Source organism: Styela clava, chromosome 3 (genome assembly GCF_964204865.1).
Source record: "Styela clava chromosome 3, kaStyClav1.hap1.2, whole genome shotgun sequence".
In the NCBI taxonomy this organism is placed as follows: Eukaryota; Metazoa; Chordata; class Ascidiacea; order Stolidobranchia; family Styelidae; genus Styela; species Styela clava.
In genome coordinates this window covers 24,473,199-24,482,582 of record NC_135252.1, presented here as the reverse complement: position 1 = coordinate 24,482,582, position 9,384 = coordinate 24,473,199, and positions in this window count along the sequence as shown.

The window sequence follows — 9,384 nt, the reverse complement described above, 5'->3', positions numbered from 1 at the left end:
ATTTGTGTTAGTGTGCAGCTGGACTCTTTAATTGGATTAAATTTGCATACCGTCATTTTTTTTTTGCAAAACTCTTCTCACCCCAACCTCCATCAGAAAATGAATAACATGAGAAGAAATTTTATAACCTACGTACAACTTTCGATCAATGAAACTCGCTGATCATAATGCAAGTACATTTCCGCTCAACTTTATATAAATAATAAACTATCCTTAAATGCCACAACACAAATAGCATGACGGGCATTTTTTTCTTTGCGAAACTTCTCCAACAACCCCCCCCCCCCCCCTCCAAAAAAAAATTGAGATATGAATTATCTCAAAAATACGCGTCACTTCCACACAAAGTTCTTCACTGACCTTCTACAAGAACCCTTTTGCTAAACTTTATATAAATAATTACCTCTCTTTAATGTCACAGCTTAAAATCGCAAATTGCGCATTTTTTCACCCAAATTATAATCGAAAATCGTAATGCGATGACGATAAACATAAAAACATCGCCGAGGCGCCGGTGGCTGTGGAACTGCGGTCGGCATACAAATTGCTCATATTTTTTACCTGATCGGAACCCTTCTCTCCTCCTCCCCCCATCATGCGCCCAAAAAAAATCTCGAACTAGTTAAACTAACTCGCCCTCCATCAGAACCACTATCCTTAGCCAGTTTTCTGTCATTCATTCTGCTGGAAACTTTCCGCTCAACTTTGATAATACGATGACGATAAACATAAAAACATCGTCAACACGCCGGTGGCTCAGAACTGCGGTAACGTAATGCTAGATTATATTCAAATTCGGGGAAAGCCGGCATACAAATTGCTCATATTTTTTACCTGACCGGAACCCTTCTCTCACCCCCCCCCCCCCCCCCATCATGCGCCCGAAAAAAAAATTCGTACTACTTAAAGTAACTCGCCCTCCATCAGAACTACTTTCCAGTTTTCTGTCATTCATTCTGCTGAAACATTTCCGCTCAACTTTATATAAATAATAAACCCTCCCTATTAATGTCACATCTTAAAATCGCAAATTGCGCATTTTTTCGCCCAAATAATGATCGAAAATCGTAATACGATGACGATAAACATAAAAACATCGTCAATACGCCGGTGGCTCAGAAATGCGGTAACGTAATGTCAGATTATATTTAAATTCAGGGAAAGTCGGGATTTTCTCCAAATAACAGGATAGAAATACTTCATTGTTTAGTGCCGTGCTTATGTGCAAAAAACGATTTTACATTTTGCGTAATTTACAATGAGTGTAAACGATGGCATAGAAGTTAAAAGGTTAAATTAACTACGTTGGAACCGTCCCTCACATAACTTCTTGTTCACTTACTTCTTGAAATAGCTGGATAAATATTCGATTATATTAAATTCGGGGAAAGTCGGCCTTTTCTCCAGATAACAGGATTGAAGTACTTCATTGAAATACTTCATTGTTTTGTCAAACCTTACACTTATGCTTAAAAAATAAAAATGCTTCGTGTGTAGTCGAAACGTGACACCACACACATTTTTAGATATCAGTGACTACCAGTACAAAGCGTTGTCCGGGGCGGAAAAGACATAAGTGTCATACATGAAAAAATAACCAGATCAATCCAGCATTTTCTCTAAATAACAGGCTTTAACATTTTCATTGTTTCACATCGTGGAGCGCGTAAAATATTCAATATTCTGCCGAATCTGGAGTTGATATACACATTGACTGCCTTGTGGTTTAGAATTTAAACTTAATATGCTGGCATCAGGGGTGTATAGTATTTTTTGTCGGCGGGCCAAGTAACCAACTTCAGACATCTAGCTGCGCCACAAAAAAAATTTTTTTTCAGATACACAACGAGTTACAAAATTCTCCGGTCCAGCTGTTACGTACTAACTTGGTAATCCGATATTCTAGACTACCCCCCCCCCCCCCCCCCCCTTCCTCTTTAAAGTTATACACTACGTCATCTGCTGCCACAATCTCTCTCAGAGTGTACAAAATTAGGTAGACAATCAAAAGGATACCAGTTTTTCCAAATAATCTTTAGATTCTGTTTAGCGCATTTACTTCAAACCAGCTTCTGTACAATCTCTCAATGAAAAACTGTGAACATTGGCTACTTGTGTATAACTTTGCTGAAATCTCCATTTTTCAATCTTTAGGTTTTCATAATTTACACCTAAAAACATGCTTAAATGAACTGGATTTGTTTTTGACGAATTAGATTCTTATCAGCAGTTGTACAACGAACTATCACGACGTCGAATCTAAATATACTTCATTGCTTCATTAACGCTATTAAAACGAAACAAATGTTCATAAAGTAAAAATAGGTAAAAATAAGAGATTAATGCTCAAATATATGAACATGTTAACTAGAGCGAAGCAGTCCTTGCCTTTGACGCTACCGGTACCTACGGCTCTGTTCGCCATTCCCCATTAACAAATCTTGGCAAAGCAAGAATTTCGCTGCACACCACCGACATTCGATGAGCACGTGATCAAAGGACCAACAAGAAGATTGCCAGCCTAAAAACAAATCCATTACGTGTCAAAAAAAACGAATCCCACAGTGCTATCAGAAATATTTTGAATAAATGAAAGAAATAGTCTTCTGAGGAAACATTTTATCTTTAACCACTGAAAATTTTAAAGCAATTGACCCAGTAATCAAAGAGAAAAGCGACTTTTTCATAACGTGTCATAGAACAACAAGAAGAAAAAGAGTGCCAGCATAAAATGCAAAACGATCGTTATGTTCACTAACGTGTCCAAAAACCACGTATAGTGAACATATAAGCTAGCGGTTCCGATGGAAAAAGCGTTTCAAGATACGAAAAATAGCGCTCCGGAAGTATTCGTACCGAGATGACGCACAACCTGAACAGCCCTAGTACACATACTATGTTCAGGTTGTTCGCCATCTTGATACGAATACTTCGGGAGCCCCCGAAAAATTGCTATGCGTGACACAGAAAAATAGAAATGCTTTTTTGTACATTTCAAAAGGAAGGAGATGGTTTCGTATCCGGGGCGGAGGTCTGAACTTCAAAAGCTGGTTCAATCAAGGGTCAGGGCGAAGACGTCATCTGGTAATTATGTTGTTTCCAATATTTTCAAGTTAACATAAAACATCTAAATTTTGGGCGAAAGTGTAATTATTAGCCGAAAACACCAATCGAGTTAAAAAAATTTTGTGATATTATGAAAAGGTCACATGAAATAAACTTCTACGTTGACGATAAATATAAAAGAGTTTTGTTTAATAATTACTCGGGCTGGGCATTTCGAATCGAATATTCGAATCGAATAGTAAATTATTCGAATCGGTTCAGAACGAAATTTCGAATCGCCACCATCTTGTTTTTTTCCTTTCCGCCAATTATCGAGATAAATTTCTCAATTTTATTTATTGAAGCAATATTTTTACAAGGTAATTCTGACATAAGACTCTTTTCTGTATTGAGTTATTGATGAAAACGTGTTTTTTATTGTGTGTGGACGCTAAGCAATCTGTCTGAGTGATGTATTTTACGTTTCCAGTAATTTATGTGTCTGGAGGACCAAATACAAGAAAAAAGTTACATACAATTATATATCTCCCAAGTATTCGAGATTCGATTCGATTCGAAAAAAATATTCGATCCGATTCTGAAATCATCAGGTATTCGAAAATGCCCAGTCCTAATAATTACTAATAATCAATTTTGGTTTGAATAAATATAGACAATATGAGTCCGCGTTCAGTAATGTGACGTCATATTTTATTTTATACCTTTTTTTTTAAATTTAGGGCGTAAAGACTAAGCTATCAAGAATAACGATCGATATAATGCAGGATTGGGCAAAATAAAGCCCGCGGGCCGCATGTGGCCAGAGATGATCATTTGTGCGTCCCGCGAAAGCACCAAGTTAATATATAGAAAACGAGAAAATGCAGACTTGTTGTCAGACTGCAATCATTGGCATGAATTTCCTATCAATCAGAAATAGGTGCTCCCGAAGTATTCGTGCCAAGATGGCGTACAACCTGAAGATAGTATGTGTACCAGGTTAGGGTTGTTCTGGTTGTGCGTCATTTTGGTACGATTACTTCCGGAGCGCCCAGGAATAAAACAAAAAGTGTTTCATTACCTACAACAGGGGTAGGAAAATTACGGCCGGCTGACCGGATCCCATCTACCGACATGTTTCATCCGGCCCACTTGTGCCTGTGGAAATTACGACTATAGTTTTTTTATGGATATAATTTTACGTTGAAAAAATCGATAAAAATAACGAATCGCGACTAAAATATAGAAAGTAATTCCCATGTATTATCTGCACCTTAATATAACGCGCCACTTGGCACACTAGGTGTTTGTTGTACACTATGACGTCATATTTTACGATAACTTCGCAGTTTCACAATACACTCGGCCATCAAGAATTATGATTTGTTATTTCCAATATTTGGTGAAAACTATCGGAATTTTCGGTAAAAATGAGGTTTTAACCAAAGGGATAAAAAGCGTCATACCTATGTAATATTTGGGAGAAAAATCGTAAAAAAAAACTTTCGCGGTAATGTAGACTATGATTAATAGACATCATGGTATTTTCATGATTAACCATTGACAAAAACAGCGAATTTTTCTTCTTGAAATTATTAATCGAAAATGTTTTTTCAACAAAAAAAAGCAACCGTGTCAAAATTGTTGCAAATGTTTTGGGAGGAAATGTCGTAGAAAAAATTTACGTTGACTTGAATGATAATAAATAATGGGCGATTTCATTGTTTTATCATAATGAAAGTGAATGTTACTCTTCAAGGTGGACTGTTAATCACCGTTGAGTTGCAAAGTTTATGCCTGAGTTCAATTTATTATCTATGCCTGTGACCTCTTGACCTCCGTCCGGATCGAAAGGTGTGAAAAATTGAAATTGCCTCATTCAGATATCATTGTGGTCATAGAGTAATCCGCTGGTAAAAATTATTCGCTATTTCTCATCGCTCGTCTCGCTTCATACTTGAGTTTGAAACCGGTGCGATTTTCTCCTTACTGCGTCAGATTGCCATGATGATTAATTAAGCGTTGCTGTATCTGTAATTTTTTTATGATTATTTCTGAAAGTTTCGATAAAATTATTTTGTAGATTTGGTTTCTGTTTTTGGTGATCTATTTTTTTATTCGTCATTCTCTGAATACAGACCACAAGAATAATACCGGTTTTTCCGGTTTGAGAAAACTTTGGGAAACGTTGAAAATTTACGAAATTTATGGAGCTCAAGCAGGGGTGAGTGAAACTGCTAAGCCGACCGGTCCTAGATAAATCATTTTCTCGAGTATCGTATCAAATCTACCAAACACATTCAATAATAAACGAATTTGGCCAAATTTTGAAAAAAATAACACGGTCGCCATAACATCTAAAACATGTGTAGCGAACTCGGGTCGGAGTAAACTTTTTCAATGCAAATCGGAGACATAGACGTAGCCAAAGGGAGTTCGGAAAGGCAAAATTCAAATTTTGCGGCATTTGTTGTGAGACACCATTTTGTTCTATCCTTGAACGATTTACTGAAAACTGACGTTATCCTGGATTGCTATCAATAATCCTTTCATCAAATGAAGCAACCGAGATGGATGAAAATGCGCGCAAACTTCGACAGCGAAGTAAGTATGTAGATAGGTCCTTCAAGATGTTGTTAGATATCGGTGGTTGCTTATAGCCTTACTCGGAGCGGAAGGCACAAGTAAGCCACGTATTACGTCATTACAAAAAATTCTGGGATAGCTACACGGTTTTGCTCGGGAAAACTTGAAACCGGATCCGTGAATGCCAACAACAGCAGCAAGCAATTTTTAAATCGTTATTACTTATGGATCTTTAGATAGGATAAGTATGTTGATAGGTATTTGTCTGTTTGTCTGTCTGTTTGTCTGTTAGATGAACGCAATATCTCACGAAGGCGTGGTTAAATCTGCTTCAAATTTTGCATGTGCATTCATCATATCTCGGACCAGATTATGTCGTATAATTAGCGAGTTATTAATTAATTAGTGATGGGACAGGCGGTGTCACTATTGAGTCATGAATCGGAACCGCAGTTTCGATCGATAAGTCTTCGGTCTCCGACTGATATTCTCGTTTCATTTTTACACCGTTGGATTGCATCACTTTGGATAATTCTTGTTTGTTTTACGCGTTTTTTGATCAAAGTCGGTCAAACGCATCGAGATAGATGTACATAGTAAGACATATCTGACTCGTACTCTCCAATCTAGGAGATTTTGAAAAACTCACTCCGGATTAGAATCGTTTTTGACTCAAATTCAACTCGCAATTTAGGAATAAACATATAAATTGAAATGAAAAAAAAAATAGGTTCCAATTGAATGATGAAAAAAATTCATAGGTCATAGGTTATGGTCGAAGTATTTTCTCTAGATCTTTTTCCAACCAATCAGCAATAAGTCAACATTGACGTAACAATTGCAATTTCTGCAGCCGCTCAGATAGATATTCAAGCATGGTTGCAAACATTACCTCGTTTTCATGTTCTTGCGCGTAAGTTTTCTGGTGTGTTTCCAAAACATAGTCTTGAATTAAATACTTAAATTGTCATGATTCTTCCCAAAATGGGTCTCGCAAACGATGCGATAGACCAGGCTAAAATTAGCTATTAGTATTTGTAAACGACATGCGGTTGAATAATTTTAATAGCAATGATGGTTTTGAACATGTGAACCAGTTTGTAAGCGCCAACTCTCCATAACTCTCTTAAATTAGGCATAAACATTTTTACTGGTAAAGTATTGGAAAATTTTTTCTGGGGTCAAGGGTCGGGAAACATTCATTGGCATCTAAAGCAAGCATTTGACGTCTGACTGAGCTATTCCTAGGCTGAGGGACTAAAGTCGTATTTTTCAATTTGTCTATATTACAAAATAAACCCCTTTGAACCCGTTTCTGTGAACTCGTAACCTGATTTTTAAAATACCCGAAGTCAACATTTCTCCGAATCCGCAGCCAAGTTTAATAATCTCAACATTTCCAACCAAACAACTCCAAACTTGTTATTCCATGTTTACATCGTCGTTACACGTCGGATTACAGAAATCCAGTTTATCCGTATTTAGCCTTGTTTTATAAATAAACATGTTTAAAGTGTAAATAATGATTTGATCTCGATGCTAGTTAACAAAATAAGACTTAATCTGTTTCCATACAAACAATCGAACGAAATGTGCAATTCTGCAGTTTTCAACGAAACACATTTAATTGCTAACTATTTGAAAGGGGGTATCATACATAACAATTTTGGGTGCTCCCGAAGTATGCGAACCAAGATGGCGGACATCGGAGCATAACATGAGTAACAGGTTAGGGCTAGGCGATAATTTGTTTCCAATTTTCCTTATTTTAGTCCTATTATCAGTTCGAAGACTAGCCAAGAGCCTCCCGTAGTATTTATACCTAAAATTATGGCCTAACCCTAACCTAGTACACATATTACATTCCGATGTCCGCCATCTTGGTTCGCATACTTCGGGAGACCCCAATTTTGGTTTATATGTGAACCAAGATGGCGGACACCGGAACGTAGTGTGTACTAGGTTAGGGACATAATTTCAGGTACAGATACTACGGAAGTCTCTTGGCTAGTCCCCGAACTCGCAATAGAACTAAAATAACGAAAACTGGAATAAAATTATGGGCTAACCCTAACCTGGTACACATACTACGTTCCCGTGTCCGCCATCTTGGTTCACACACTTCGTGAGTACCCAATTTTTGGACCTCCTGAAGTATGCGCACCAAGATGGCGCACAACCTGAACTCATTATTTTATAAGAATTTTCTAAATAATTACGATCCGTTGTACTGACAACAAAAACGTGACGTCAATGAGTTTCACAAGCAATCAAAACCGGCTTGACCTTGATTGTGAGGTTAGGCAAAGTTTGAAGATAATTCGAAAATTTACAAAAACATTTTTTTTTAAATGTCCTCGTTTTGACTAGAAATTGTTTATGAGTAAGAGAGCTGACTGTTTGTTGTGTAGTTCAAGTTAAGATAGGATGGGATTTACATATTTATCCCGGTGGAGAAGAAAAGTCGATAGGCGGCTTAACTATATTGCGTACCACGCCTCTCGTCCGGTTACCATTCCATGTCGGGTATCGGATTAGTTAGTTATTTGGGTACTCCTGAAGTATGCGCACCAAGATGTCACACAACCTGAACCCTAACCTGGAACACAGCCTGAGGTAAGGTTGTGCGCCATCTTGGTGCGCATACTTCAGGAGGTCCGTAATTTGTTTTAGAAAACATGGACTTGATAAAAAATTTGATTAAAATTTTTTATCGGAGATTTTGTCAATTGGGAGTTAGAAGTCGTAAGTTTGTCAATTTGGCGCTCCCGAAGTAAGTGCACCAAGATGGCGCACCAGGTAAACATAATATGTTCAGTTTGTGCGACATCTTGGTGCATATACTTCTGGAGCTACGTCTATTTTTATAAAGAATCAACGGCGGATGATTCGTGGCAAACTTTTCGTTTTGCAGACTTTTTATTGCAAAACTTTACACAAATATTTGAACATTTATCATTTGCAGACACAAAGACAATAAATGAACAAGTGCTTACGCGGACAGTTGATTGGCAATACAGATCGTGTACAGTTGTTGTCAAATGGCTTCCCAATATGCTCTCTGCGGGAGAGGTTGATCAAATGCCGATATGGCAAATATGAATTTGACTTTGTACTTTTTGGCTATGAATCATAATTAAAGTGTTACAATTTTACCGCTACTTAGCTTTACAATGGATCATTAGGTTCTCAAGTAGAGTGCAGTTCTCTGTAATCGCAAGATGACGCTCACACGTCACTCAATCTCTGTACTCGACACACACACTAATATTCAAATCAATTGTTCACGTAACAATTCTTCTTTTTTGCTAGATCATCTTAAAAAGATCTTAAATTTCTTCACCACGAGCTGGCGCTAGAACACCATTGGACTGTGCTGCATTTCCCCTCGCGTTTGATGTATTGTTAGCTGGAGTAATTCTACACCACAAACTATGACGTAATTTCCGTTCCTGTGGTTGATCGACATGCTGGTGCAAGGGAAGCTGTTCTACGTCCTGTTATTTAGCGCGCTGTTTGGTGAAGGCGGTAGAAGCTGAACGGTTAGTTGCCTTGGCGAGTTTGGAATCATTTAGGAAGGATTTATATTTCGGTACTCCGGTAGTATGCGAACCAAGATGGCGGACACCGGAACGCAGTATGTGTACCAGATTAGGGTCAGCCATAATTTTCATTCCAATTTTCCTTATTTTAGTTCTATTTTGAGTTTAGGGACTAGCCAATTGACGCCCGTAGTATTTGTACCTGAAAATA